The 16,183-nt window shown below is 46.9% G+C and overlaps 1 protein-coding gene across 5 annotated transcripts in view; it reads left to right on the top strand.

Annotated features, from left to right (window-relative positions):
• The window catches only part of STX8 (syntaxin 8), a 251,735-nt gene that overhangs the window by 64,510 nt on the left and 171,042 nt on the right, over window positions 1–16,183 (top strand). The window lies entirely within an intron of this gene.

The following is a 16,183-nucleotide window of genomic DNA, read 5'->3' as shown; positions in this document are numbered from 1 at the left end:
GCTGGAGAAAGATTAGTTTGCAAACCCACAAGCAGGATGGCTTGGGAGAGACAGAGCTTTCAGTCAGGAGCCTACCCAGAAGGCTCTTGTGCTTGAGGTATGCGGTTGAGGGTACAGGGGCATGAATGGAAGATGCAGCAGTAGGAGTGGAGAAGAGCGGATGGAGGCAGGGGACTGATGGTGCTTTTACTGCATGGACCCTTTCAGGGGAATGGGGGAGGGGGGGTCGCTGGTTTGTGAGTGGAGATCCTAAGTCTGGTTTGGACCCGTCCAATGAGAGATGCCAGTGAGGAATCCGAGTCACAGCGTCAAGTGGACAGTGGGAGATAAGGTACTAGAGCTCGGCGAGAGGACAGGACCAAAGGGAAGAGATGTGAGCAGCTTCAGCAGCGAGGTGCTGGGTGGAAGCAGAATAGTTGAGTTTCAGCGAGGCAAGCGTTTATCGAAGGCCCCTACTAGGTGCTAAGCCCTTTAATCTGTGCCGTTTCATTTAATCAGCGCATAGCACTGGGAAGGTGATGTTATTGCTGTTTGTCAGAGGTGAAGCCCAGAGTGGCTGAGGGACCCCGTAACGTCACCTCAGTTGTAAGGGATAGAAATGAAATTTCACACTAGCTTCCTCTCTAAGGAAGACAAAATGGGGAGAGAAAAGTAAAAAGTAAAAGGTTTCAGCTTGTGTCATAGTATCATGGAGGCTCACGGTGGAACGGCTTTCAAGAAAGGTTACCCTGTATGGGCGAGCATTGGAGCCCTGGGAGCGGGCACGTGCTCGCTCCAAAGCAGGGCTGCACCTGTCAGGTTATACAAGTCCCACTTTTCTTCATCTCTACAAAGACTGAGTTCATCTGTTGCCACAGTACTATTCCATTCATCTGTCATAAATGAATAAAAAGTTAATTCTATCCATCTGCCATCTGTCATAAATAAATAGATCACCAAAGCAAATGGAGAAACCCTCTAGCTCTACCATCCTAATAGAGGTTCTTAATGGTTTAAGGGCAGAGAGGAGGACAATTCAGTCCTTTCCTGATGGTGCTGATGTGAATGTACTAATTCATGTACTTGCATCTAACTCAGTTATTGGCCAGTTCCTTCCTTGAAAGACAGTATTCATAAGAAAATTAGCTCTGTAGGAAATCTGCCTGTCAGAGGTATAATTGTTCTTTATCCCAAGGAAATTTAGCCTGTTGAGTGGGTCAGTCTGGAAAGGACGCTAGCCACACACTGGTAAAGCACGTGCATCCTGTGATGTGCTCAGATAAGCCATGTCTAGTAACCGTGGTCCATGGTCAAGGATGGATGGTGCCTACTTTGGTGAGGTGACTTGCTGACTTCCCGGATGAGGTCTCCGTGCATTTTCTTGCATAAGCAATCACACTGGCACGTCCTTATCTTGTTCAGTAAGCACCATACTTTGCTGCGTATTAGAATCACCTGAGGACCTTCTCAGCCTCCAAATCCCAGGCCATACCTGAGCTGGTTTTCTGTTGTTGCTGTAACGCATTACCACAAACTTAGTGGCTTCAGACAGCGCAACCCCCTCCTCATAGTTCTGGAGCTCTGAAGTCGGCTATGGGTCTCATTGGGCTAAAACCAGGTGTTGGGAGGGCTGCATCCCTTTCTGGAGGCTGTGGGGGAGAATTAATTTCCTTGCCTTATCCAGTGTCTAGAGGCTGCCTGCATTCCTTGGCTTGTGGCCCCCTTCTCCACCTTCAAAGCCAGCAACGGTGGATTGAGTCCTTCTCGCATGGCATCACTCTGACTTCTAGCTTCTGTCTCCCTCTTCCTGTTTTAAGGACCTTTGTGATTATGTCCGGCTCACCCGGATAGTCCAGAATAGTGTTCCTATTTAAGGTCAACTGATTTAGCAACCTTAATCCATCTGCAACCTAATGCCCCTTGGCCGTGCAACCTAACATTCTCAGGTTCCGGGATGTAGATGTCTCGGGGGTGGGGGGCGCTGTTCTGCCCAAGCATCAGTACTTTTTTAAAGCTCCCCAGATGATTTCAGTAGGCTGCCAGGTTTGGGAACCAGTGCGCCTGTTGAATATGCTGAGAGAATGTATTTAGTACGGTACTGTTCCCTTGCCTCTCGTATGCTCACATGACAGATGGAAAGCCCACCCGTGCACAGACCCTTCGCCTGGTTATATAGTGCACATCTGCCATCCTAGTCACGGAGACTCTCTCTTCCCATCACACGTTTTACCCCCATCCTTTCCACCTCTTCCTCTGTGCCTCCCCGGCCCTCATCTCCGTTCCAGACCCGGATGCACATATGGGTACATAGACAAACATGAGGTATTTTTCCATGAGTTGCCAAGATTAGCTGGGTTTTCTCTGTGGTGGCCTCCCACTGAGATGGCAGCTATGCTGGTGGTTTTCTGTCGTGCACATTTGCTCCTCAGAAATAGGGCAGAGTCAGCCATTTTCGTTCATAGGGACAGAGAGACTCTCTGAGGGTAAAAATGATATTCCTGCTAGGACTGTGATCAGCCTTTATTCCTTTTGTCAAAGTCAAGAAGGCCATTATGTCTAGAGGTGTTGAGAACAGGCTTGCAGCCCCATCTGGATTTTTATTGTGACCCGAGCACATAATGAGGCGGCTGGGACCCGGGAGGTTTCCACTTGTGGTTGTACATATCTCTGCTTGGTTTATTGACCTACTGAATTATCCTTTTGGTTTTCACTAAACGAGAGAAACAATAGGCTAAGATACTGGCCAGCCAGGCCATTTTTGGAATCAAGTATCCAGACCTTACTAACAAAATACAGTACATGGTACTGAGAGGGTAACCACAAAGCCGAAGGGTTGAGTTATCATCACTGTAGGAATCTTCTCAGAGAGAGTTAAAAAGGGCCTGGCCCACACCAGTAATTACCCTGTTCCCGTGCCCGTGACCAAGCCTAATGAGGAAGAGGATAGGCAGCTCAGTGAAAAGGCGGGTGATGGGAGACCTGCAGGTCTAGTGGATTTGGGGGGTTGGCATCTGCTGAAGGTGGGGGGATGCAGGAGAGAGGGGTGGGTGGAGGGCCGAGCCAGGGAGATTGCCCCGTGGGACCACGGTCCACAGTGAACCATACGGGTGGCTGGGGGCGAAGGGTTCGTGTCAGGCTGACTGCCCAGATGCTGTTCCGAAGTGCAGCTGTGGTACAGTTTTACTGAAAAACCCCTTAAAGTTCCTGCTCAAGAGGACGGGGCCTTTGGAAAGGAACACTAAAACAAGAAAATGAATGGGACTGACTTGACTGAAGTGTAGGTCTTTCTGAGACCCGATCTGGGCGTTGGCCAAGCTGTGAAGCCGGTTCCGAGGGAGGAGACAGCACTGGGAACATGCTGCGTCGCTAACCTCTGCCAGTGTGTGCTGGTCCTCCTCATTCTTTCTGATGTTCAAATATCCCCAATTCGGCCAGTCCTTTCGACATTTCTCTGTCCATCTTTAAACCTTTCCTTGCTTTCTGGAAGAATCCACGGTGACAGGGAAGGCCACTCATCTCTACCGACAGCATAAGTACTGGGACTGAGGAGACCAGGGTGTCCTTTGAAAGAGCTAGACAAAATGATCAAAGATTTCATGTACACGTCAGTGAATTACCATTGTAAGGGTCTGTTAGAGCTCCTAGCTGCATTTTCATGTTGAAAGCAATGTGGCAGGCTGAGTAATAGCTCCCAAAGATACCCACATCCTGATCTCTGGAATCCGTGTTTCCTTTTATGACACAAGGGACTTGGCAGGCGTGTTAATCCATTGAGGATCTTGAGACGGAGAGCTTATCCTGGATTATGTGGTTGGGGCCTAAATGTAATCACAGGTGTCCTTCTCAAAGCGGGAGGCCAAGGGACTTCCCCGGCAGTCCAGTGGTTAAGACTCTGCACTTCCACTGCAGGGGCCGTGGGTTCAATCCCTGGTTCCCACATGCCGCCAGGCGCGGCCTCAAAAAGAAAGAGGCCGAGAGAGCTTTGGCATGGAAGCGCGGCCGTGTAATGACTGAAGCAAGGTGCTGTGATACTGGCTTCAAAGATAGAGGCGGGGATGCAGGGAAGACAGCTCTAGGAGCTAGAAAAGGCCAGGAAGTGACCTGTCCCCTAGAGCTTCTGGAGGGACACCCTGATTTCAGTTGAGTGAAACTGATTTTGGACTTCTGATCTCCAGAACTATAAGAGAGCGATTGTATATTGTTTCAAGCCACTAAGTGTGTAATCGTTTGTTAGAACAGCAACAGGAAACTAACGTAGGTAATCATTGTCTTTTTGTCAGTTGTCAGCGAACTCAGGTTAACCCCTCTTATGCTAGAAAACATGTATTGACTCCTCCAGGTGTCTAACTCCTCTTCCGTCTTGAGGAGCTTTCTTTGAAGCGGGCTTCACAGAAGGAAGTTTGCAGTTCTGGGGCCCCAGTCAACCTCTCAAACCGCGTAGCACTTTAATAACAGAATTTAATTGCAGACTTTAGTCTTGTACTGGTGAAACGTGAGGGCATTTGGGCGAAAGAATCTCTTTGTGGAATATCTGGTGTCAGAATTTCCCAGAGTCCAGTAGGCCAGCTGATTTGAGGTAGCACGGAGAGAAGCAGTTTAAACTTAAAATATGCAACTATTAAAATATAAGGTGTGGTAGAAATAAAAGTGACTAGCATTTGAAATCTGATTTCACAGCACTACGGAATCTCCTTATTCAGTTAACTTGTGTGAGCAGGAAAATGATAGTTGATAAGAAGAAAAACATTGAGCAAAAATGGTGCAGGTGAAGCATGAGCACGGCAGAAAGTTATGAAGGGGGGGCGCTTGAAATGTTGACAGTCGGGAAGCATCGCTGTAAGAAGACGACTTGTTCAAGCCAAGGGCGCTGTAGAGTACTTCATTTTGGGCCTTGTCCTGGTTCAGTGCTCTGTGATGTAACACAGGCACCTTCTCCACTTGGCCTTCCTGATGGTGAGATCATATACTAGCCGAGCTCAGGGATCAGAAGATGTGCTGAAACAATGCCTCCCAGCTCTGCCAGTGTGTCAGATGGTGGCTGTGGCGGGGATGATGTCGTCTGATGCTGCACCCCCAGAATTCCAATATGCTTGCCCTTTGGAGGAAGGAAGACAGACAGAAACTGCTTTCCTTTAAAGGAAATGTACAATGGTTTGAGGTCCAGGGAGTTTGTGGTACTGCTTGGCAAGTGGTAAGTGAGCAGGGCCACACCCCGATCCCACCGCCCAGAGCTCTGACCCAGGAGAGCTGAGCCTAGGACTTGGAGCGCATGTCTCCGTGCCATCGGACACTTTACGGACCAAGCAGGCTTTTATGGATTGACGAGGGGGCCTGACCGCGGCCCGCCCCGCCCCGCCCCCAACTTTGGGATATAGACACATACCTGTCTGGTGGGGAAGGGTTTTCTCTAAGTGGCTGTGCTGATCTGGGTTCAGGTTTCCTGTATTGAGATTCATTCGGCTGCTGGGGTTCGTGGAGTAGCTTCGCAAGGCTGCATTTCATTCATAGAGATCTGTGAGTTCCTTAGTCTCAGAGACTCTTAGGATGGAGAGGAGCTTGTGAGGTCCCTCCCCTCCCCTCCCCCGCCCCCTGCCATCTCTTCATCTTCGGGAAGAACTGCACTCAGTCGCCCCGACCTACGGCCATCTCTGCTGCCCTCTGGTCACTTGGAGGCACTGTAAACCCTCCTGTGCAGAAGCAGCGGCAGCCGCAGCCCATCTGTACACGCATGTGCACGTTTTACTCATTGGCTCCGTATCTTTCCTTTATCTGGATTAAATAATCTTGTTCCTAATAAAAAGAGACCTCATTAAGCCTAGTGAGGTCTGTCCCCAAATCCAGAGTAATATTTTTCCTTCCTTATTAGTACATTCTCTATTCATTCAGCAAATACCGAGTGCCGACTATATGCTCAGCTCTGTGCTGGAACCCACGTATCAATCAGCTGTGGTGAGACTCGGTTTCTGCCCTCTGTTCTAGAGGGAGAGGCAGACGTTAGACAGCTAAGTGCATAGATGCCCAGTTAGAGACGTACAGGGCACCATTACAACATAGAACAGAAGACCCTGACGTGTATTAGGATTAGGAAAGCCTTCCCCAAGGACATGATCTATGTACTGAGATTTAAAAGACCATTTCTAACAGAGGAAACAACATATGCAAAGGCCCGTATATGGAAAGGCGGGTAACACGGTTGAGAAACGTGGGAGAAGGCCACTGATCCCAGAGTCCAGAGAGCCAGGGAGATGAGAACTTGTTAGCAGGCTGGAGGGGAAGGTGGGAGTCACTGTGTAGGTGCGACCTTCGACCTATCTATACAGTGACCTAAACATCCATAGGGTTGGTGTCATCTGTTATGTAAAATTACTGTTTTCTACTTTATCAATCCTGTAATTTCATCTGTATAATTTACTTTTTAAAAGGGAGATACAGCTCTATCTCTATACTGTTTGCATTGTCCCGTAGCAGTTAATGCGTCTAAACTGAGAGTTTAGCCACTTTTAGGGAGAAGAAGTAAGTACATTGGCAGTGGGGCGTTTATTCTGCAGATGCTGACTGAGTACCAGCTGTGTGTATGGCCCTTTATATGGAAAAGCAACAATTACAACTCAAAACCAGAGCCCCTCCCTTACTGCTCTTAAGTCTAGCTGGGAGAGACAGACATGAAACGAACACTCCCCCAAATCAAGGTGTTTTCTCACATCGTGGGATGTGCTGTCAAGGCAGAGACCAGGCTGCCCGGGCAGGGGATGACAGGGAGGTCTGGGTTCAGTTGGTGGCTGAGGTTACAGGACCTGGGCCAAGGTGGGCCAGTGAAGCGGGGAGGGCAGGTGAAGCATTCCAGGTAGTGCCAGGACCTTTCACGTGAGGCCTCGGAGGTCGCGGAGAGCCTTGCAAGTTTGAGAAATCCGAAGAAAGCTTTTGTCGCTGGTAGGGTGGGTGATGAGGCAGACGTTCCAAGATGAAGTTGCAGAGAGGGGTTCCGAGCAGGGCTGGGATGCTTCACAGCGTGAACACCTAGTAAGCCCTGAAAATTACGGAGAATTTGTATTTTCCTGGGAAGGACAATCAACAGTCTGAGTCAAGAAGCCGTTATGTTAATGGTCATTTTCTTTTCTTTTTTTTTTTTTTGGCCACACCATGCGGCTTGTGGGTTTTAATTTTATTTATTTATTTATTTTTGGCTGTGTTGGGTCTTCCTTTCTGTGTGTGGGCTTTCTCTAGTTGCAGCGAGCGGGGGCCGCTCTTCATCGCGGTGCGCGGGCCTCTCACTGTCACGGCCTCTCTTGTTGCGGAGCACAGGCTCCAGACGCCCAGGCTTTAGTAGTTGTGGTTCACGGGCCTAGTTGCTCCACGGCATGTGGGATCTTCCCAGACCAGGGCTCGAACCCGTGTCGTCTGCATCGGCAGGCAGATTCTCAGCCACTGCACCACAGGGAAGCCCGGCTTGTGGGATTTTAGTTCCCCGACCATGGATTGAAGGCCGGGCCCTCAGCAGTGAGGTCATGGAGTCCTAACCAGTGGACAGCCAGGGAGCTCCCTGTTAACAGTAATTTTGAACGGCACTATGGCTCCATGCTAATTAATACCATTTCTTTTCAAACATACGAAAGCCTGTGTACATCCTCCTTCAAATGCCACTTTTACCCTCCACAGATATTGATATTTAGTGCTGTTATTTTAAATTACTCCATTACATTTCATAATTGCCATTGATTTTGCTTTTTAACTCATTGTTTCTAAATTTCCAAACATGTTTTTTAAACCATCTTCTAAAATATTTTTCCACTTTTATTGAGATATAATTGGTATACAGCACTGTATGAGTTTTAGGTGTACAACGTAATGATTTGACTTACATTCATCATGAAACGATTACCACAATAGGTTTAGTGAACATCCGTCATGTCAGAGAGATACAACATTAAGGAAGCAGGGAAAAAAATACCTTTTCCTTGTGATGAGAACTCTTAAGATCTACTCTCCTAACACCTTTCATATACAGTGCACAGCAGTGCTAACTACCATGTTGTATGTGACATCCCTAGTGCGTACTTAGCTTGTAACTGGAATGACTACCTTAAACCATCTTTTTATTGTTGATTTTCTCATTGAACTGCATAAGGGTCAGAGAATTATGTTCTATATGATACTGGTTCTTCTGAACGTGTTAACATCTCCTCTGAGGCTTAGTAACCGTTGTGGCGAGTCACCCCTCTGTGTGCCTGAGGAGAATGGGTGGTCACCAGTTTGGGGAGACGGGGCTTCATATGCACTTAATACATCAGGCTTAGGTGTCTTTACTACCCCTCTGCTTCCTCCAGTCAGTTTCTGAAAGAAGTGTGATGAAATTGCCTTCAGGGTTTGTGAACTTATCAATTTATCCAGGTAACTGGGTCAATTTTTTATTTTATAAATTTCAAGAAAAGGTTATTAGGTACATATATACAGGATGATTTAATCTTATTTTGGTGATTTTATCTGTTTATCTTTATAGAAATATCTCTCTTTATCTCTACTGCTTTTTACCTTTAGGCCTACTGACTAGATAGTAATATCACAATCTAGGCTTTTATTTGGTTGGTGTTTACCTCATCTAGAGATTGCCAGACTTTGTGGTCGAGGGCTGCTTTGTATTCTTAACAATCACCGAGAACTCCTCAGAGCTTTTGTTTACATTGGTTATATCTATCAACACTAATTGCATTAGAAATTTAAAATATTTAAAAAATATTCATTTTGAAAATAACAATAAGCCATTACATATTAACAGAAATAAGTTAACTTTTATGAAAAATAACCCCCAAGTATAAGTAGCTTAAAGTAGAAAATACGTGTTTTATTTTTTTTATCTTTCGGTATATATCTGTTGCGGGGGTCTTCGGTGGGCACGGTTACTTAAGATCCCTGATAGATAGAATAGCCACCATTTCAAACATTGATGGTCACTGTGCCAGAGAGTCAGAGAGCTCTAGAGGCTCTTGTTCCTGAAGTTAAGTGCTCTGGCCCAGAAGTGACAAGTCAGTTTCGGTCAGAGCTAAAACCACTAGGAGGTGTTATCCTACCCCTGTGTCTGGTTGCAGGGGGGAGGACTGGACACACTGGGTAGATGACACAAATGACCGTCACAGGGGCGCCAAACTGCCTCTGGTACTGACTAGCCATGGGACCCTCCTCTTTCTCTGTCCTTAACTTCCTTGTCTAGAAAATGGGGATTTTAGTGCCTATTTTAGAGTGTTGTGTGAAGGTGAAATGAATGGCCACGTGTGAAGTTCCGAGAGTTGGGCCTCACATTGTAAGGGATCGAAAAGTGTTTTCTGTTATTAACTCTTTATTCACAGTACAGGCTGTCGATCAAAATGGTAGACTGAGCTGATGGGGAGCCCCTCCCTCCCTTTCCCAAACACATGGAAATGTTAGATGAAACATTTAAAAAAATCGATTTATACTTCTTAGCTTGAAAGCAAGAAAGTTTCTCCGGGTGTCAGAAATGAAGGTATTTTATTAACCCACAGCCATGAGCAGAATGGAAGCCTCGTGGCCCTCAGAGGTAACTGAGCGGATATGCACACTAGGGACTAATGTTTCAACACCCACGCAGAGAAGGGAGCCGGGGCTGTGGTTCCTGCGCGTTCTGAGGGCCTGAAAACGGGCTCCATACAAAGCCAGGAGCTGAGAAATGACCATTTTATGGGAAAACGAATTTCCCCTATCTCCACCCAAGAATGAAATGTTCAGCGAGGCCACCCACCTCGGGCCACAGCCACTCTTATATTTTTAACATGTAGACTTAAGTTTACGTATTTTTAACAAAGTCTAGAGCAAATAAATATCTCTGACTCAATCAAGTTTAGAATTCTTAACTTTGCTTCAAAGTCTTCCTCTATAATGTTTTAAACTGAAGCTCTCTTTTTTCCCCTATGGTCAGTGTTTTTATTTAGATTTACCAACATGTTTTACTGATTTCTGTTATTTTATCTATTCTATGACTCAGCTCTTCTAACAGATTTTTTTTAAATTTTGAGAACTATACTTTTAAACACCATTAAAGCTTATGCTTTAATGCTTACGATTGCTTTTCCCCCACAGAAGTATGTTTTTAAGGTTGTAAAGTCTTTTAAACCTTTGAGTGGTACCAATCAGAACTTTACATTTTCCTTCTGCTCTTTGCAGAGTTTGTGTTCTCCAGGTAAGTTTTGGTTTGTTCATCTCAGTCTTTCTCACGCTGCTATAGGGCGAATTATGTCCCCTCAAAATTCACAGGTTGACGTCCCAATTCCTAGAACCTCAGAATGTGATTGTATTTGGAAATAGGGTCTTTAAAGAGGTGATTAAGTTAAAATGAGGTCATTAGGTTGGGCCCTAATCCTATAAGACTGGTGTCCTTATAAGAGGAGGAAATTAGGACACAGACACACATGGAGGGAAGACCATGTGAGGGCACAGGGAGAAGACGGCCGCCTGCCAGTCAAGGAGAGAGGCCTCACGAGAAACCAGTTCTGCTGACACCTTGATCTCATACTTCTAGGCTCTAGGATTGTGAGAAAATACATGTCTGTTGTTGAAGCCCCCTGCAGTCTTGGTACTTTGTTAAGGCAGGTCCATGAGTCAAGGATCATATTGATGAGTATAGGTAGCTGATGTAGGCTTTGTTGGTATTTCAGCAGGTTTATTCACCCCCAGATCTTCTCTCTTGAATGTGTTCTATATGGGCAGGCAGGGTATACCAGCAGGCAGCTTTCCCTTTAGGGTGTGTGCTTAGGGTAGAAGAGGACACAGCAGATTCAGGACCTTTTGCTATATAACGCTTACCCCCAAATCACTAAGGGAAAGGGAACTTTAACCTCAGGGTGACATCTTTTTATGTCTTTTATTTTTTTTCACCTCCGTGTCTATCCGAGAGGCTCCTCTTTGACTCATTTGCTAGCCTGGACACCAACACCATGGGCGCTCCTTAGGCAAACCCTCCTCTCTAGAGAGAGCTGTCCTGGGGGCTGCAGCTGGGATCCAGTACTGCAGACTCCAGTCCCCATGGGACAGGGGCAAGGGCCAGGGCCACCTGGCTCAGCTGTTCTCTAGACAGCTCTCCCCTCAGATGCCCTGGCTCCTGCCTCACAGCCATCTCTCTGTAGGCCATTCTTCGGCTCCCAATAGCCATTGACTCCAAGCTCAGAGCTTCTCCTGGGTTCTATCAAGAAGAAAGAGCTCCTATCTGTAGCCCTGAATGTGTATTTCAAGTTGCTTCCCCCCCTCCCCAGTTTTGATTTGTCAATACAGTCCCAGCAGTCTTCTTTTTTGAAAGAAAGCCTTTCAAATGACTTATTCACTGATAGCACTCCTTCGTGTTTTCAGGGCCACCATGGAATGGATTTATTCTTTCAAAAAATATTTTTACTGGCATTTCATTGTGCTCTTGGGAAGGAAGCCATGTGTGCTTGCTCTGCTGTCCTGAGCTCAAAGTCTCTTTTTTATATATATATATATTTTTTTTACAAGGTCTCAGTATCTATAGAAATCGTTTTCCTGAAACAGCTAGTGTTCTGGAAGCTTCAATTAAACAAGTTTTTAATACAGTCTGTGAAAGTTGTTTTCTAGGGCATCTGTGATTGGAGTGATAGCTATAAGTTATCATCTGATGTGTTTATAGATGGATTTGCCTAAAGATGAGACAATTAGAGATATGGAAGGAAGGTGATTATTTTCCATGCACTTACGGTATTAAATACTTGGTGAATGTAAGATCAGCTCTTTCTCAGAACATTCATTATTCATCTCTAGGAAGGGGCTAGTTTATAGTAGTGGGGCTAGTTGACGGGCGGCGGGGGGAGAGAGAGAGAGAGAACACCAGTGAGAGCAAGTATGTCGTTCCAACAATAATTGTCCAACACCAGCTGGGTGTCCAATAATTTAATTCCATTTTGACACTGTTTATGTGGAGTTAACGTCAGACTCAGACTCCACAGGTGTGGGGGCTCCATAGGACTGCCCTCACTTGCACTGAGGATCCCTAACCACTTCTGCCCCATTGGCTGCAAATACAGGGTTCCCACACCCCGCTCCCCCCTTCAGGATTCCATAATTTGCTAGACTGACTCACAGAACTCAGGAAAATGTTGACTTACAATTTCAGTTTTGTTATGGAGGATGCAACTCGGGAAAGCCAATGGAAGAGGGCCAGAGGGGTGTGGGTGGGATGCCCACAGAGCATCCCTGCCCTCTCCAGGCACATCCCCCTCCCAGCACGTCCATGTGTTCACCAGCCCAGAAGCTCTGCAAACCTCATTGCTCAGGAGTGTTTATCGCTGCTTCGTTACATAAGCAGAGACTTCGTTAAATAGGTGTGATTGATTAAACCTTCGGCCACGTGAGGAACCCAGATTCTTTGAATTTGCTGGCTCTGCAGAAAGGATACTCAGACACACGCGTGATGTTTGTCACCTGGCTTCGCTGCTAGCTTTAACTCTGGTGAACTGGGCTGGGCCCACTTGGGGTCACAAGGACTTATTTTGTTGACCTCTCTCTGGTCTAGTGCCTCCTTACCCCTTTCTTCTAGGTCAGTGTCTTGGTTTCTACCTGGCTGTGAAGTCAGCTGAGAGGTCATCTGTTGAGAGAGAGGGGCGAGGATTTTCCAAAGGAAAAGCTGTGGAAACAGTTGTCGGGGGAAATGTCATTTATCCTCAGGCCCTAGGACAGCTGGCCCATGTGATTCATCAGGCTTCCCTTCCGCTGGGCTGCACCACAGTTCCTCGTTGACTTCCAAGAGGGGAGGCTGTCGGACCAACATTAGCAGCTGGAGTGGAGAGTAGAGGACAGAAAGGCCAGAACCAGAGACCGCAGAGAATCTCAAAGGGAAGAGCAAAGCAGTCACAGATGCAGGAGCAGGTCACACTGGGAGCTCTGCCTTCTGCCGCTTCGACCCAGTGATCATGCACTTCCTGCTCCCTGGTGCCTCTGCAGGAAAGGGGAACCCAGAGCTCCCTTTGGAGGTTATGCGGGGTTGCGGGGGAGGCCTCCAAGACCACTCCCTCGGGTTTGGTGCTTTGCTAGGACTCACAGGACTCAGCAGATCGTCGGCCGCTCACTAACATTTATGTATACCCCCGCCTCGTCAATACTGGCAGTTAACGGACATGTGTAAAGAGGTGAGAATTTGGGGTTACCTGATGAACACATTCCCAGCCAAGGTCAAACCAGGTGACGCTGTGCCTTTTTATCTCTGCTCGCATGCAGAGGTGGCCAAAGGGTGGAGACTGCGGCTCTGGGGCCAGTGGGATGGGTGTGAATCCCAACTGTGCCTCCTGTTAGTGGGGCAGCCTCAGGCAAGTCACTTGACACTTAGGAACCTCATTTTCTCTCTTTTTTTAAAACTGAAGTGTAGTTGATTTACAATGTTGTGTTTCAGGTGTACAGCACAGTGATTCAGTTACTCAGGTTCCTTTCCCTTATAGGTTATTACAAAATAGTGATTATAGTTCCCTGCGCTATACAGTAGGCCCTTGTTGGTTATCGGTTTCATTTTCTCTTTTGAAAAATAAAATAGAATCTCCCAGGATGAGTCGTTTTCAGGGTTTAAGATACAGTTTGCGTTATATCTGTATAGAATATATACGCACGTGTACACATTTCCTTTAGGGACAGTGGTTCCGTATTCGTGAATTCAGTGTTCATGGTGACTTTGTAGAACAGAACTACCATGAGTAACAAGAATCGACTCTAGTTATACTCAAGGTTATTACAATTGATTACAGTGAAAAGAGTACAAAGCAAAATCGGAGAAAAGCCACAAGGGGCAAAGTCCAGGGGAAACCAGGCACAAGCTTCCCGCGGGCCTCTTCCAGCAGGTGGAGGCGCACAGGATGCGCCTGCGTCCCCCAGTTGTGACAACACCTGTAACGTGTTGCCAACCAGGAAAGCTCATGAGGAAGTGGGGGCCCAGGGTTTGTTTTGTTTTGTTTTGAGGGAGTTGGTGCGTTCCCCGGTTCCAGAAGGAAAGCAGGCATTCAGCATAAACCAGACTGTTTATACAGTTTAGGACTAGTGACCACACTTATCAGTTAACGGTGGGAACCCTCCCCAGATCCGAGTTCCCAAACACCAGCCAATTTTGTAAGCAGGCCTTTCCTAAGAAAAGCAGTCGAGCCTGGCATGTTAACTGTTTTCCGCACAGAGGCCTCCACCCAGTGTGGTTTGTTTATCGTATCACTACACTTCTCTTTGATTGGACGATCTGTGGCAGAGTGACGATGCTTGATTTCTGAGTTGGATAGACGTGTGCTCTTCAGAAGGGAAGGGGGTACAGGAAGGAGGTGGAAGCTGCCGGGGACCCATCCTTGCGCCTCAGTTTCACCTAGAATGTGTGAGACCGGCTCTGATATGGAAGACCTGCTGAGCTTGGCCTGTCTTTAGGGGTCGCAGAGAATGTGCTTTTCAAAGTGGAAGTTGTTTAGCATCTGGGGTGGTGAAAAGGATTGAAGCACTTGGGTAATAAAAACCAAAGCAGCAGGAAGGAAGTGGTCTGATTAGAACCAAGTGCTTAGGCTGGGGGAGACCGCAGGAAAGGAACTGAGGTTGCAGGGCGGTGCTTTTAGGCGGTTCAGAATCATTAAAGGAGCTGGAGCACGAACGTAGCCCGGTCTGGACTGTGTATTTTGGGGGAGGAATGCGATGTTCTCCTTCCTTCTGGACAGACCCGCCAGGAGAGGAATTTTAGAGGAAACATCCTCTGAATGCAGTGATAAAGACCTTCTATTTTTAAATTGTTATTACAGTAGTTTTAACTATTTTAATGGTAGTTAAGGAACTGGGTTGACATCAAAGGCAAAGTAGCTCTGTCAGCCAGTTTGGTTAGTTTGAAATCCATAAACACAACTTAAAAAAAATTTCTATTGTGTACTGAAGAATTAACCAGCCTTTGAAGCGTGTTTCAGCGTTAAGTGTTGTGTACCCACCAATAAGTGAACTTAAGGAGAGCCCAGTGTGTTTCTGTACCCTGGGGGTCGTTCGGGTAGGATCATTTGAGGCCCCGTGTTGAGAAGGGACCCTCACTTCTGTTTCTGGATTCACTCCTGACTCGTGGGATTTGTGCTACTGAACTCATCCTAAGCTTGGTGGGTCTTAGAGGTGGGAGTGAGCTGAATACTCATTTACTGCTTTCTTTCATCATCCAATCAAAGAGCATAAGAGTAGCCATTTTTGTTTTTCTTTGTTTTAAAAAATAATTTAAAAAACTTGTACTTGCGGGAAGTGGGCAGAGAGTCTGGGGAGTAGTTGTGATTGTGAGGGATGTTTCAGCTGGGCTCATGGAGAGATTGGGCTTGAGGTGGTGGTTTGGGATGTAAATTGATGAGGTGATTGTATGTGTGTTTCACTTATGTACCTGTGACCTGCCACCACTATAGTCAGGCCTCAGTTTTCCACATGAAGGAAGAGAGACATGGAGTGTGTGTGTGTGTGAGTGTGTGCGTGCATGTCTGTGTACAAGAGAGAAAGACGTGTGGGCTTAGACTCGGATGTGAATAGGAATATGTCTGATGGTCTGGGAGTTCACAGTGTATTATGTACCAGGTGGCAGTACCACTCAAGGGAGTTTGTGGGCCGACCAGGTACCTCAGCTTATCTCGCCCAGAGTTCTGTTGTGCTTCTTGTCTGACTGCAGTAATGCAAAGACCAACCCAGGTAGAGCTGCTCAGTCTTTTTCTAGGCTGAGTTTTAAAGGCCTCTGGAGCGTAGGTCACATAGAGGAGGGAAAGTACCAAGGTAATCATGAAAGCTTTTTTCCCAGCTTCTTTTCTTGTGTCACTTACCTTGAGAGTTGGATATCTTTTTCTTATCCATAGAGGTATCGAGTCACAGACTGGATACCGGGCAGCCTCAGGAGGGAGTTTACTATGCAGGATGTGTATTAGGGAGCTCCTGGGGGGTCAGCATCTGTGGGAGCGAGGGAGGCCACAGAAGCCGGATGGGTGGAGGGAGAAGCTGAGTTTTTGAAGACAGCCTCAGCCAACACCGTGGGAAGCTTTGGAGCCTAAATGGCCTGTGAGAGTTGGCCCATGTTGAATTCACGTGACGGGGCCTTTAGACCCCCATCTTGATCAGTCATTGGACGTGGACTGCCCTGGGAGGAGCATGTCCTTGGGCAAGACAGCTCCGTGCCCTTGGGACAATCCCTAAGGAGGCTGATGGCCAAAGGCCACTTGCTGAAAGC

Source organism: Globicephala melas, chromosome 20, assembly GCF_963455315.2.
Source record: "Globicephala melas chromosome 20, mGloMel1.2, whole genome shotgun sequence".
NCBI lineage: Eukaryota > Metazoa > Chordata > Mammalia > Artiodactyla > Delphinidae > Globicephala > Globicephala melas.
The sequence above is the reverse complement of the archived record's forward strand: the minus strand, read 5'-3'. Positions and strand labels throughout refer to the sequence as shown.